Raw genomic sequence first — 15,326 nt, forward strand, 5'->3', positions numbered from 1 at the left:
TGGTTCCTTCCTATTTTTCCTGTCTTATTTAGGGCTTATCCCCTTCCATATACTCTGTGATATTGGCTTCCTCCCATCTTTTTCCATTAGCTGCTCACAAGGCCCAGAACACTCTTCCTCCTCATTTCCACCTCCTCTTTCTCCCAGGTCCTTTAATTCCTTCATTATCTCAGGCATTCTCACCTTTTGAAAGTAGCCTTTCCCAGTTCCCCTTGATGCTAATGCTTTCCCTTTGTTGATTATCTCATTTGTCCTGTATAGCTCTTATTTGGTCTGTACCTAGCTGTTTGCATGTTGTTTTTCTCTGTTATACTGTGAGCTTATTGAGAGCAGGGATTCTTTTTTTCCCCTACCTTTCATATATCCCCAGAACTTAACAGCAACAAGACTTGGCAAATAAAATGCTAATTGACTGACTGACAGTCCAACTTTACTCTGCCCTCTGATCTCATTTGGGGCCCTGAGTCTGGGAACCATGGTTTAAAAAGGACATTGATAAAGTAGGGAGCACACAAAGGGCCCTGAGAGAATGTCACATGGAGAACAACAGAGAAGACTCATGTGGAAAATGATAGCTTTGTTCTCAAGCATTTCAGGGTCTGTTAGGTGGACGAATGATTGGAGAATGAAGAAGAAACAAAAAAGGGTTGGGTTTTTTAGGCATATTTGGAACAAGAAGATCAAGGAGCGTTACCCCTACTTAAGGTAAATTGAAAAATAATATCAAATAACAGGGAATCAAATCAGTAAGCATTTATCACAACTTTTTTAGATGCCAGACATCATGTTAAGGGATACAAAGACAGGCAAAAGGTAGTCCTTGCTCTCAAGGATTTCACAGGGTAATAGGTGGGGGGGATTCAGCATGCAAACAGTTATGCTGTATTCCAGGTATACACAGGATAAATTGGAGATAATTAGGATGGGCACATATCTTTTGCTTTTTTCTCTATGAAGGAAAATTATGTTCAGACTGGGAAGAATTGTACAGTTTCTGAAACAGTATAATAGTTTAAATGTTTGCTTTAATATGACTAATAGTTGTTCGAAACCCTAGGTAAGTAAAGATAGAGTAAGAGAGCACCTAGATGCTAGTAAATTAGATACTGATTCCTAGAAAATCTCAGATTCTATCCTGGAGGGGATCATTTGTGAGTCCTTGGAAAGGAGAATTAATAATCACTCTGAGTTTATTAATAAATAGTCATGGAGCAGCTAGGTGGTATAGTGGGTAGAGCACCAGCCCTGGAGCCAAGAGAACCTGGGTTCAAATCTGGCCCCAGCCATTTGATGTTAGCTATCTGACCCTGAACAAGTCATTTAATCCCAACTGCCTCGCCAAAAAAAGAAAAGCTATAGTAGTAGTTGTTGGTCGTCGTCGTCATCATGCCAGGAGTATTTCATTTCATTTTATTAGATTGATAGATTAAGGGAATACCATATCCCTATTGAGTATATCTCTATTTCTGCAAGCATTTTACAAAGTCAGATCTTGTCCTTGGAGATAAAATGGAACAACTGGGTCTAAATGTTGTAAATTTAAGTGAATTTTGATCTAATTGAAAAACCAGAACAGAATAATAGTGACTAATGAATCTGTGTCAATATGGATGGAGCTTGGGCAGTGATGGCTTCACTATACTCTTTTTTTCTGGTATGACCAGATCTAGAAAATTGAAATCTCGTGTAGATGCCATATTTTAGGAAGCATATTAACAATCATAATGATGATCATGGAGAGAATGATGATAAATAACATTCTTAAAGCGTTTTAAGATTTGTAAAGCCCTCTTTACACAGTGTTATATAATCCTCAACAGTCCTATCTCATGTAATCCTCATTTTATAGAGAGATACTGGGTGATTTGCCCATAGTTGCATAACTACTAAATATCTGAGGTCATATTTGAAACCAGGTCTTTATGACTTCCAATCTAATTCTTTGTCTACTCCATCATAAATTTGAGTGTATATAGTAGAAAAAGAGGACCAGGACAGGCAGCTGTGCCATAGGACTATTAATAGAAAGAACTGGGAATGTTTACTCCAGAAAATAGAAAAGTGATACTTTCATTCAGTCCTTTCAGTTGTGTCCAAGTCTTTTGTGACCCCATCTGGGGTTTTCTTGGCAGAGATACTGCTGTGGTTGTCCATGTCCTTCTCTTGCTCATTTTACAGATGAGGAAATTGAGGCAAGCAGAGTTAAGTGGCCAGACCTGGGTCACCAAGCTAGTAAGTGTCTGATTTGAAGGCCAGATTTGAACTCAGATCTTCTTGATTCCAGACTTAGTACTCTATGCTCTAAACCAACTAGCTGCCCCAATGATACATGAGTGCTCTCCTCAGATATTTGAATGGGCTGGCCTGGCCCTGTGAGAGGACCTGAATTTAGATGTGGTCTCTGACACTTAGAAGCTGTGTGATCTTGGGCAAGTTACTTACCTTTTATAACTAAGCCTCAGATTCCTCATTTTTGAAATAGGAATGATAATAGCACCTATCTCCCAGGGGTTTTATGAGAATCAAATGAGAAAATATTGATAAAGCTCTTAGAACAGTGCTTGACACATTTTAGATGCTATATAAATGCTTATTCCTCTTTTCTCCTTCTCCCCCTAAAGGAGGTATATTAAATTTGTTTTGCCTAGGTCAGATATCTCAGAAATCTCAGTAGACTAGAATGTTGTCTAAACTTCATAAGATAAAATTTAATAAGGATAAATATAAAGTTTTAGATTTGAGTCCAAAAAACTTCATAAATAAAAAGGGGATAAGCAGAGTTAAACAAGTTCATCTGAAAGAGATCTGGAGGTTTTTAGTGGGCTGCAACTAAGTGTGAGCCCAAATCATGGTATGGTAGTCCAAAACAAAACAAAACAAAACTACTAGTCATAGGAGGAAAAGTCCCCAGGTCTAGAGAGATGACAGCTCCACCATATTTTGTCCTGGCCCTTCCTCCCTCTGGAACATTGCACATACCGAATGATAACTATTTCTTAGTAGGTTGGGAGATGAGAAGGTTAGCACAGAACTATGACTGCTGTGTAGAAATTCATAGAAAGTTAATTTTGACTCAATTAAAGCAGAAACTGCCTAACAATCAGAAGTATCCAAGTAGAATGGGTCACTTCAAGATGGTTATGAAAGAGGAAAACTGGTCCCTTCCAGCTCTTAAAGTCTGTGAATTTAATACCTTTCACCCTTCTATTTTAATTTTAAAATAAGTATCATTATTTCCCTGTGGAAATTGCTTGTCATTTGGCCTATTAAAGACCCCAAAAGTTTTTTGAAAGAAAGTTCCGGGTGGGAAATTTCATCTTAAATAAACTAGATAATTATTCCCAGTATCCATAATTCCCTGTGAGGCCACATGATATAAATGGCTGTGGATGATTTCCACAGTAAAGCACCCTGAGGCATAACTGCTGATACCACAAATGCTTCCTCTGCCCCTCTTCCTTTTCAGTCTTGAAATACAGCTTTGAAGGAAAGAGTACTAAGGATTCCTCAAGCTTTTTAGGAGCCCCTCAAAGGCTTTTTCATAACCCAGCTTGCTCAGCAAATATCAAATATTGACATCCAAGCACATAGTTGATTGACTGGAATAATTTAACTGTGACTCTTAATATAATAGTTTGAAGAAAGAGATGCAGCTAGATAGTTAAAACATGATTTTTCTTATTTTTTTTTTCTTTTGGTTGCCATTTTTAGAGAATATGAGTAGTTTGGATTAAAATGCTATAGAGACTGCAATTCACAGAAGGCAGTTGTCTTCCATCATGAACTCTTAAAATAAGTGTGGATAGTGATAACACCAAATTCAGTTGTGACAGTGTCCTATTAGGAGTGCTGGGGCACTTTTTAATTGTTTCCAGGCTGAAGTCAACATTTAACAGCTTATTATCTAAAGGTCAGAATAGTGCCCAAGCCATCGACAAGCCCTGTAAGTGTCAGATTCATGGAATGCTAGATGACTTCATAGTTATGAAATTATTTCATTTCTCATGATAATTCCCAACTTGCCAAGTTAGTGAATTTTAAGAACTATGAGAGCAGATTTTAAGATAAATGTGAAATAATCCATACTTTTTGGAGTCAGGGACTTCCCTCCAGGCATTATTTCATACTTGACTTGTCTGACTTACACTTGGGGATAAAATGAGTTAGGACAAGGTCTTAGATACCACATTCTCTTACTGGGAAAGAAAGCCAACTTGCACAATTTAGGCTGGCTCATGTTTCTTGTTATACAGGCACTAAGAAGCAGCGGTTGCCATGAAATACTTTATTTAACCTTTACAAAAATGTTTTCTTAGTATGGCAAGGCAGTTCAGTTAAATAAAAATAAATAACTCCAAGAAGCTTGGATTTCTTTTATACACATATCTATTAACATCTTGATTTCCTTTTGCTAATTAAAAATTAGAGAAAATTATTATAATTACTCTAATCAAAATGTTGAATGGGAATAAATTAAAAGAAGTTCACAAAAGGGCTTGATTTAACCTTAGGGTATGTTTTTTTTTTAAGTCCTTTATTGGACAATAAATTAAACTTTACTGCATGAAGAATATTATATTAGGGAACAATTGAATTGGTATACTATGTTCAAGCTGTTGGGGATATGGTTTTTCTTGTTTTTGCAATTATTTGCCAGGCCTTAAAAAAAAAAAAAACTGAATATATCTGAGTTTCAAAATTTCAAACTCAGAAGATTTCACTATCTTGGGTATTAGAATTTAGAGTTGGAAGGTGGTTTAAAGGTCCTCTGTTCCATCTCCCTCATATAAAATTTATATGAAACCCCAAGAGATCACACAGGTGATATATTGCCAAGTTCAGACTGGAGCCCAAGTTATCTGACTCCAAACACAGTGTTCTTTCCACTCCATACTACCCATCATGATCTTCATCACATTCGTGCTTTATGTGATCTTTAATCAGCTTGACAGCCCCTGGGAAATCAAACTGTAAAGAACTACCCCCATTTAGATCCCATTTTGACTGGCCTTTAAAGCAACCATAATTGTAGTATGCTATTCATCAACCCATTTGATAGAAAATGGCAAAGGAAAAACTCCTATCTTGCTGCCTTTTCATTAATAGCATAAATAAATATTCAATAAGAATAGTAAAAACAATCTATTAAAACATTCTTTGAAGATTAATTGTAGATTTCAGTGTTACATACCATCCCTGCTTCCTACAACCAGATTGTTGGAATTTTATTGGGATTACAGGGACTCCCCAAACACTTATTTAATTTTAATAAGAATCATTCTCCTTTCCCACCATTCCCTTAAACATATACAAAAGAAGATATGGAATTTTATAAGCATATAAGAAATATGTACTGATTGACCTTCAACTATATCTTTGCAAAGACATCTGACACTAAAACCATTATAAGGAGGTTTGCATTTGTCAGGGTGCTAAAGAAGTTTAAAAACTCCCTGCCACAGGAAATTTCCCAAACCAAAGGTGGATACACAAGTTAATGGCTAGTTGAAGGGAAAGTTTTGTGAAAGAAAAAGAAGAAATCATGCACTGAAAGAAAGCTGATGGAATGTATTTGCATGAGAAGTTTCTAATAGTATATGGCATCCCATTGGTGTCAATAAAACTAAATTGGGTTTAATACATACTCAGAACTACTCCCTTGGGAAGACTTAAGAAAGGGCAAACAGAGCAATACCAAGAACTCTTAAAATTAATTAATAACTAATACCATAAATATTAAAATGTGAAAATGCAATTTAAAAAAAAAAAAAAAGGAATATTAGGCCAAAGGAGAAGAGGAACTCCTCATGCTTCCCTCCACCCTCTTTCTCTTCCCATCTTTAGTTCCTCCCCACCCCAGTAGCCCCAGCTGCCATGTTTTCTAACAGGGCTTGGCTTTGGCTTCCCCCATAAGGAAATGGCCAAGGAGCGCCAAGGAGCCCAAGCTAATGAAGCTGGAGGGAGGCCATGGGTCCAGCAGTAACTGACTGTCAGGAGTAACCATTGCACTGGTGATGGCCTATGGTAGTTTGGTATTCATACTGCTATTCGTTTTTGTGAAGAGGCAGTTCATGGGGTTTGCTATGAAGTCTCAAAGAGGCCTTCACGTTTCTGGGGGGCACAAAGTTCCCAAAATCTGATGATTGACATCCCACTATCCAAGGTCCAGGATGTAAAGTATGAACCCCAGCTTCTTGAAGAGGATGACACTAGACTTGCAGCTGGAAACACCAGGAAATCAACACTACTACAACTGCCTATACAGGATGAAAGGGGATGCCATTTGTGCCTCTGGAAAGGGTCAATCAGAGATCCTGTTCCATTCAGAAGGCCGGAATATTCATTCCCTGATGGTCAAGAACTTCCACTCTTATCTGCTGGAGCTTTGAAACACAAGAACCCCCTTCAAGAGTATTTGCAAAGCTCTCATCGATACCCTGCTAGATGGCCCTGAGACAGCTGATGTGGAACATTGACACTAACAAGAAGCACTGAGTGAACTGGCTGCCACTGTCAGAGCCTATGGTGGGAGCTCCCAGTGGCAGCTCCAATCAGCATCCTCCAGTCAGGATCTAACACAGTCTCCTAAAGTTCCCTCCCTCTTCAGGTCACTTATCTGCCTCCAGCTAGAAGAGTAAAAAAGCCAAGGACTTTCTGGAGCTGAAGAGTTTTAAGGATAATTACATTCTGACTGAATCTGGGGACAGCCACAGCCAACATGGTGTCAGTAGGAGAATCCAGTCTCAGTACCCAGGAAATTTTCCAGGGCAGGAGACATAGTAGCACTGGACAGCACTAATATCATTATTCCCAGAATTCCTGAAATGGGTGCCGGGCTATCCTTCCTTAGCTTATCCCTCTGGTCTCTTGTAGAACTTACGTTCCCTGAGGCCCTCTTTCCCTTCAAATAGCTTTTTATGGAGTTGAATTCACATATTTTTCCTCTATCCATGTCACTTCCTCCTTACCCCAACCTGTTTTTGATTATGGTTATTTTTTGCTCTCTCCCAAAGTCGGTTTTATCCTAAATAGGTTAATGGAATGGAGGAGGAGCACTTGTGATGTTAGAAATGGAAACTCCCATCTTATCCATGTGGAGGGGACTCTAACACATGTCATTTAAAGTTTGGAGTGAAAAGGACAGAACTAGGATGTTATACTGAAACCAAGCCCTGTTGAGATTTGTTTTGTATTTAGTTCACTGCCTTGCCCTTGTCTTCTCAATCAAGACATGGCTGAGGGAAAAGATTGTAATATAAGCACTAATTCCATATTCCAATAAGTCATTGCACTGGCATGACTTTATACACTGGTTATTTAATAAAACAGCTTAGAACTTTAAAAAAAGAATATTATAAGTTATCCTTACTTGTATGACTTTTATAGTCTATGTAAAGGCTGCTCTTTAGTAAAGGGGATCTATGTCCACTATATCTATTTAGCATGTATTCTTTGTTTCTGTCCTGGCTCAAATTGAATATGTTCTTTCCACTCTAACCTTGTAACCTTTTGTTCATATAAGTGGCAGAGCTGTCTCTAGTTCTGCTAGTCACATAGGTTTTAAGTCCCAGAATTGCCTTTTCTTAACTAGTAGGCTCTTCCCATTCCCAAGGGGACTGCACCCCCATCATCTAACTTCTCTAGGTTCCTTCCCCTATCTTTAACCAATTCAGGTTTCCTTCTTTCTAATTCCCATACGTTCAACTCTGGAGAGGAGGAACCAGCCTCAGAAGGTTATTGTCATGCTAGAACATGGGTGGTAATAGCTGTTTAGGATTTATCTAATCGAATAAGTTAACCTTTCCCCCAAACACCAGCACCCTACCTTACCATTCCCCTTCTATTTATGTCTTACCATCTCTCAAAGTGACCTATATATTTACCTTTCCTTCCAGAATACCCTAACATTTCCTCTCATCTTTCTCCACGTGACAATTTTAAGGTCTACCCACCAGAGACCAATTGGATATATCAATGTATAAGCAAAGCAACCTGCCAGTTAGGTCAAACAATCCCCCATGAGTGAATTTTTTACTTTTCAACTTATGTTTGTATAGAACAAGAGACAATTTAAACTGTCAGTTCTAGAATTAAGCTAATCACTGTTTTCACTGTTAATTTTAAAAACTGCTCTATCATCACTGTGTAATCTAGTACATGTAAAAAAAAAAAAGGAAACATTAAGTATTTATTATTTAGAAGTAACTATAATTATCTTGTGTTAAGCCATTTCTCTTTAGATCAACATTTGTTCCCTTTCTTAATTTTTTTCCCTAAAAGTAGAAATAGAAAGTTTCTGGAAAATCAATGAATGTGACTTCAAAGTACACATATTCCTGAAGAGTTTTGTATAAATTTTTAAAAATCTTATTTTAAACATTCTTTAAACATAATAGCTTGCCATTAAAAATAATCCCATTGTGAGTGCTTTATCTTCCTTTAATTTATCTTTTGTGTAAATTTGGATTTTTATATTTACTTAAAAAAAAGATTGCTTGCATAGATCTTATTATCATGTACAAAATGTGCCATCCAAAAGAACCAGTGTTAATTCACTGCACTTTCTTATGATTCTTTTGGCTAACCACAGTTATTATTATTTTGGCTTGGTCTATGTGTTCTAGACAGAGTGCACAGAGGTTGATGTCTGCAACAGGAAGGAACCGTTAGAAAATTCTTGAATTAGAGTTGTTTATTGGTTCTCTCTTGAAGAATAAACATACTTGCTTTGAGAAAGATCCTGTGCCATTATTTTAGGTATTATTATGCAAAAATATTGGTTGAACCCCAGTCCTTTATGAAAATAAAAGATGTGAAATTTTAATCTTACTGTGGAAATTCAAATGGATGCATTGATTCATTCAGCAAATACTTAACATGTGCCTCCTATGTACAAAACATTCTGTCAGACACTAAATAAAACTCTGGGATGAAAAGGACATATTCCTGCCTAAAAAGACAATAACTCTGCTGTTAAGGAACTCAAATCCTAGTAAAGAGTGAAGATATATTTATAAATAATCATTTTTTTAATGCCTATTGGTTGGGGGGTGGGGTTCTTGGCTTATTGATGGTCTTTGTTTTTAAGATAATGATTTTGTAATGTATCTTTCCCATTACCACCATAATTGAAATGCACCCCCTGCAACAAAGAAAAATTATTAAGCAGACCCAATCAAAATGAATGAAGTAGCATAGCATAGCAAATAAAGAGCTAATCTTGGAATTAGAAAGACCTGGGTTTGGATTCCAACCTCAGATGTTAATCATTTGCATTTAACCTCTCTAAGACTTAATTCCTTCATCTCTAGAATGGAAGTTATTAGAGTACCCACTTCACAAGGTTGTTTTGAGAATCAGATAATATAGTTAAGGCATTTTCCAAACCCTAAAAATCTATATAAATGTTTTCTATAATTATCATTATTATCATTGTCCCTTCTACTCTTCCAAGAGAAAAATTTCATCATCTCTGTAATGATCATTACATTTAATAATCTGCCTTCTCATGTTATTTTCAATTATAGTATTGTCACTATGGTTTTCTCCATGTTTCTTTGAGTACCTTGAATGTGTCATTTCTTATACTGCAATAATATATTGTGATATACACATATCACAATTCATTCAACCATTCAGTTTTTTCTTGCACAACAAGTACAGCTACATATTTTTGTATATTATGTATATACCTGATATTTCTTCTGTCTTTTACCCCCTTGGAATATGTGTCCAAAAGTGGAATTAATGGGCCAAGGAATATTCATAGTTTACTTGCTTCTCACATAATTACAGTTTGTTTTCCAGAATGGTTATGTAAATTCACAATTCTAGCAACTGAATATCAGTGTGCCTTTCTTGTGGCAGCTCTTTCTACAGTGACTGTTTCTGTCTTTTATTATTTTTTCTACTTTAATGAAACCTCCTAATTTTCCTGCTGAGAAACTTGAACCTTAGCTGGATAAAGTGATTTACTCAAGGTCATCCAATTAGGAAGAAATAGATGAGATTTGAATCCAAATCCTCTCCTCCTCTCCTCCTCCCCACCTCCCAGGGCCAGTGCTCTTTCCATTAATAGTAGTAATAAATAATAGTGAACATTTGTATGGTGTTTATTACATGCCAGGCACTATACTAAACACTTTACAATTATTGTCTCATTTGATCATTGTATATTGTTCGCTTTACACACACCCATAATTCCTGTAGTTGAGGCCTTGAGGGAAGGCAAAGCAACTTTAAAATTTAAAGTGCAAACATTTTCTAAGTCTTTTGCCATCCACACTGAAAGAAAGAGAGGATCAGCACATACTGCAAGGCTATATTTCTATATCTGTCCCTTTTCATTTCTATTCAAATCAACAGACATTGATTAAGCTCTTGGTTTACTCAAGGAAGCTTGATTCTAGATGGAGAAATTAATAAGGCACAGTTCCTAGTCTGAAGAAATTTGGAGTCCAGTTGGGGAAATAAGACTGGAACACAAATCACTATAACAGATCAGATTATGATGTGATAGAATGGTAACAACCCTGGACTTGGAGGTGGAATGCTTTCTTTGACTTTACATTCTGCACTTGCTAACTTGGACACATAATCTGCCTGAACTGTTTTCTCACTTGTAAACAGAATGGACTCCTATGAGTACTGCCCTCTGAACAGATTGTTGTGAAGATCAAATGAGAAATGTGTGAAGTACATTTTATTTTCTAAATCTTTAAGTTCAAATATCAAATAATGAAGCTCATAGGAACATGTAAAACTGCTGGACTTTACCAGTATCATGCAGAGCTCTGAATTGTCAATAAGTGGTGCTTACTTAATCGTAAGTAACTCCTTAATTTGATTTATTGTAATATTAGTAATTTTTGTAGCATCAAGTAATGAAGAACATAGATGTCATCAACATGTAGTCAGTGAGGGCCTCTACTGACTGGGAGGCAGCAAGCTGGACTTGGAGTCAAGAAGCCTTGATTTCAGATCCTCTCTTTGCCAACTGTGCAGTCATAGAAACGCCACTTGACTTCTCTCAGCCTCGGTTTCCTCATTGGTAAAAAGGAGAATAAGAGTGTCACCAACCCAGAAGGTTGCAGTGAAACACTAAATTGAGTTGATCACCATGCTTTTATGTAGTCCTGAATATGACTTCCCTCCCTCTTTAGAAGGCTTGAAGTTGAACAAGCATGGTTTAGATTCCATCTTCTGATACAGTGGTCATGTTGTTAATAATGGTTTAGCGTGTGTGGGCACATTTAGCACATCTCCCCACATCCAAGCCGTCTTTCATGAGCCACTTTTGTTTGTGCCCCTCCTTTTGTGTTCTGTTTTATTTGGTCCTGGTTTATTGGGTGGGCCCCTCCGGTAATCCCTCTGAGAAGCATTGTGGCTTAGTGGATAGAGCACCAATTTCTGAGGCAGCAAGAGCTGGGTTCAAGTACTTCCTTCAATACAACCTCTCTGTAGGACCCCTGGCCAAACACTGAAACTTTTAATGCACACATTCAGCTTTCTAGGAATGTCATTTGCAAGGTCATTTCCTGAACTGAATTCATAGGTGGAAGGAATTTACCTACATGGATAAAACCACATGTCCAAAATATCAATAACAATAATAATAATAATAATAAAGTATCCCTCTTGGTAAGTTACTTTTCATTAAGGAAAAGACTATATCTTAATTATCTTTATATCTCACCCTGACTCAATACTGAGGATATTTAATCAGCATCTACTGAATTGAGTATTTATTGTTGTTAGTGGATATCTCAGTTATGCAGCTAATGTCCTCTCGTTTATCATCAGAGCTTGCAATTGTGCATTTACTCTGTTCAATACTTAGCAGCTTCATTGAGCAGATGTTATATAGTAAATTTATCAGGCAGGAGGTGGCTCAGTGGATAGAGCGCTCATCTGGAGTCCTGAGTTCAAATGGTCCCTTCAGAAACTCATTAGTGGGGTGATCTTGAGCAAGCTCTCTGAGCTTCAGATTTCTCATCTATAAAATGGAGATTAAAAATAGCAACCACTTTTTAGGATGTAGGATGGTTTGCAAACCTTAGCATGGTAAATTATACTAATTTTGGCTATTATTATCAAAGCCAGGTACCCAGTGGTTTTTATCTATACTTTGGGAAAACTATTCACCTCATTGAAATTCCCTCTGAAGATTAACTTATTGAATTAGTTAGTACTTCTGATCCTGATAAACCTTTTCCAAGTGTGTGTTGATACCATTGGCATGGGTGTGATTATTCTAAATTAAGTGGTTCTCAACTTTTTCTTGATGCTGCTGTAAATTAAAACTTGATGAGACTTTAAGCTCCATTAGGGCAGGAATCATATTTTAGCTAATCTTTATAGTTTTCTAGCAGTTAACAAGGTGGCTTGCATGATGTGTCTAATGAAGTGAATTAAGGTTTTGCAACCTTAAGGGCTAAAAGGTAACTAAAATAGAGGCAACTGATGAAACTCTGATTTGTGATTGTTCTGATAAGAAAATAGTGCTTGAGCCTCAAGGTTACTCCACTAGACAGCCCAGGAATACCAGAAGGAAGGCTGCATGCTAATGGCAGTGCCCACTTATGTTAAACTGGATCACCTTCTTAGCTTTGTTACCTTATAATGAGATCATCTGATCCAGGGATTCTTAACCTGGAGGCTACTATGTTTTATCACAGTCATATTACAGACTCATACCATTGCCAGCAACACCTATCATATTTACTGTTTTTATTTTCTAAATAAGACTCTACAGTCATCACGGGCACTTCTCCAGACATGCCCAGGGGCTTTGCCATAGATCTCTTGGGACTGCCTTATTACATTGGCCTTCATGATCCTTTGGATGGGAGCTTCATGTCAGGACATGACAGATCAGGGCAGGGCAGGGCGGGATTTTGGGGGTATAAGTTAGTTGAGTGGCTGGGACAGAATTCTGGAAAAGACTGAGAATACATGGATTCAGCTTCTGGCTTGACTACTGACTTGCTTTGTGAAGCAACTTATTAATAATTATGTAATCATCAGTAAATCACCTCACCCTGAACCTGAAAATGGGAAAACTGATATTGCCATGGCCTACCTTGCAGGGTTATTATGAGGAAAAGGTGTTGCTAATCTCAAAAGCGAGCTGTTGTTATCATAACTCTACACAGTAATTTTGTTGACTAATCAAAAAGGCTTCAAGATTACAAATTTCACTGAAATATGAACATTCCTGTACCCTTGCATAATATCCACAAAAACTTATACTTTATTCAGTCCTTGGAGAATGATCATTTCACTGATGGATAATAATTTTACTTCAGAACTCAGTTTATTTTTCTTCTTCCATTACTTTACCATAACAAACGATCGGAAAGTCTAAATTATGTAACTGAAAAATAATTCATCATTATTCATTACTAAATTATCATTTGTTTATATTAAATTGTGTCCTGTGTATGTAAAAGGATATTTAGGGCTTTTTGGCTTTTGAAACAGGGCAACATCAAGCAACAGCCATTTTCTGGAAAGATTCCAACCTAATTTTTTAGAGATGTTTCATATTCTCTGCGCAATCTTTGAAATTTAACATAATCCACTCAGGACCATTAAAAAGCAATAATAAGCAAAATAAATTTTTTGTTTTATTTTTATGCTAATCTAGTGGTGTGAAACATAATGTCAATTTCTCTTGGGATCATACATTCCAAATTCATGACTTCACTTAAATCTGCTTAATTTGCTTTCCAGATATTATCTTGCATGAGATAAGGCTTTGTATTACTTTTGAAACATTGTAACTTAATTTTCACTGGGAATGCTCATCTATTATGTTATGCTGGGAATCTCCTTGATGCTTCTGCTTCAACATTGGAATGACTGAATTGTGGCCTGTAGGGAGCATATTAACTTACATCCTAATCTGAAATATCCTTACACATGTAAAACACATCAATGTATTAGAAAGATTATTAGAAATGTGAAACTTTGCAAAGTATTTGGAGCTTTTCCCCAAGTGATCCTTAGTTAAATACCTAAAGATCCTAGCATATTATCCACAAGCATTAGTATAAAACATCAGGAAAATATTGTCCTTTAGAGTTGCCTTATTTTTCATTAAGAGTTGATAAGAAAGGCTCTATGTAGTATAAAGAGAGGGACAGCCTCAGGTCAGAAAGAGCTCAGCTTCACTCCTGCTGCAGACACATGGTACCTTTGCTGGTCTGGGAAATCTCTTAATCTCTCAGTGTCTCTAGGTAATTCTTTGAGGCTATCAATTGCAAAACGATTTCTCCTCTGCCTTGGTAGGGGAAATTTCCTTTTAGAAAGTTCTTTACACAGATTAAATCACTCAACTGGACCCTCTCCCCCCCAAAAAGGTATTTTGACGTTTAATCTTTGGAAATTTAGAAAGTCGATACAGTTAAATCCCAAGTTTTCCATTTGTGTATACTTACTGAATTTGAGTTGTTTCCAACAATAGTTTTATATAACTTTTATTTTCTAAAAGTTACTCTTCTTAGAAAATATCTACGAGCATGTATATGTAGGATGATATTTTCCCTAAAGGTTGAAGGTAAAGAATATTAGTGAAGTATTTGAGATTATTATGACTTTTAAGTCCTTGTTTATAAAAAAGAATGTTAGAAAAAACATATTACCATTATATCATTATAAATTATGGGAAGTTAGTGAAGAGTACAGGAATAAATTAATAGGCAAAATGAGGGTAGAAATGAAGCCAAATTTCTCATTGTGATTAAAAAAACAAAATTGAAGCAAGAGCAATTTTTAAAGACATTTTTAAAAGAATAGAAATGTCAGAATTTATAGACACTTATCTACTACATTGATCATTTTATATTTAAAAGTACTGTTTTAAAAATATTTATATACCTTCTATCCCCTCCTTTTATGTCTCTTATTTTTATAGTTATTGGTTTTGTTTTTCTTTTCTCCTTATTCTAACCATTCAAGAATTCTCCCCTTGGACATGACTGTGGGTGGTCTCACTGCTGTTATCCCCAAACCCATGATCAACAGTTCAGTTTTATTTTGTATTGAAAAACTGAGTTAAAAGCTGCCTATGCTCCCACTTGAGTTTTTCGATGGAAAAACTGCAAGCCTGGTCAGGCTGCCAGAGGAGTGCTGGGGGGCCTGCTAGAGGAGGAAAAAAAAAATAGCCATTTGGGACCTTCCAACTGGTGTGGCCACTGTAAACCTGACTTATTGCTTCTTTTGGTTCCCATTGAAAAGTTCAAATAAGAGTATCTCTTATTTGACTTTTTTTTTTTCTGGCAATGGAAAATTTAACACATCACTCTAATAAACCAAAGAGAAGA

General features: G+C 36.5%; 1 protein-coding gene and 1 pseudogene across 7 annotated transcripts in view; both read left to right on the plus strand.

The window, feature by feature from the left end:
• VPS13B (vacuolar protein sorting 13 homolog B) overlaps positions 1 to 15,326 on the plus strand; it is a 950,112-nt gene that overhangs the window by 856,460 nt on the left and 78,326 nt on the right. The window lies entirely within an intron of this gene.
• On the plus strand, positions 2,492 to 9,689 carry LOC116421781 (annotated as a pseudogene).

This window comes from Sarcophilus harrisii, chromosome 1 (genome assembly GCF_902635505.1).
Source record: "Sarcophilus harrisii chromosome 1, mSarHar1.11, whole genome shotgun sequence".
Classification (NCBI taxonomy): Eukaryota; Metazoa; Chordata; class Mammalia; order Dasyuromorphia; family Dasyuridae; genus Sarcophilus; species Sarcophilus harrisii.